The sequence below is a fragment of the Aphanomyces invadans genome, assembly GCF_000520115.1.
Source record: "Aphanomyces invadans strain NJM9701 unplaced genomic scaffold supercont1.15, whole genome shotgun sequence".
Lineage (NCBI taxonomy): Eukaryota > Oomycota > Saprolegniomycetes > Saprolegniales > Verrucalvaceae > Aphanomyces > Aphanomyces invadans.
This window is the reverse complement of record NW_008580160.1, coordinates 335,519-336,069: the sequence shown is the minus strand read 5'-3', so window position 1 is coordinate 336,069 and position 551 is coordinate 335,519.

The following is a 551-nucleotide window of genomic DNA, read 5'->3' as shown; positions in this document are numbered from 1 at the left end:
TGTGAAAAGAGGTCACAGATCGCTCACGCTTGAGCAGCCCTTCAAGACCTTTGCACACACAAGTGCGCAGCGCAGGCAAAGCTTTATGTATGCAATACCAATTCATAGAGTTGATTCTGGAGCTATGACGATGTTGGTCACCAAGCCTAGTCGGACAACGCGCGTGCTAGGGTGGGCGAATCTGTCTGCTCTTCCAATTTACAACGGTCCCCACTTCAAAATTGGCTGCGATTGCCCATTGAAGCTGCCGACAAGCCCAGGTGTTGGTGTTGCCAGCGCAACTCATTAGCGGGATCTGCTCTGGCCGGCCGGCTCCTGCACACACACCGCGGGGCCATGGGCACCGAACGTTGCCTCCTCGTGCGGCGAGATCTTCTAGAACGTTGTCGTGTAGAGTGGATAACTGTTGCCGTTTAGCAGCTGAAACAATCTCAGATCGTGGCACCCAACAGCGCGCATGTCCGACGGCAGCGGCTGGGCGTGAATGTTTCGAAAACGAGGTACCTCGTCGACCAGTTTGTTTTGCTGGCGATCTTCAGTACCACACACAC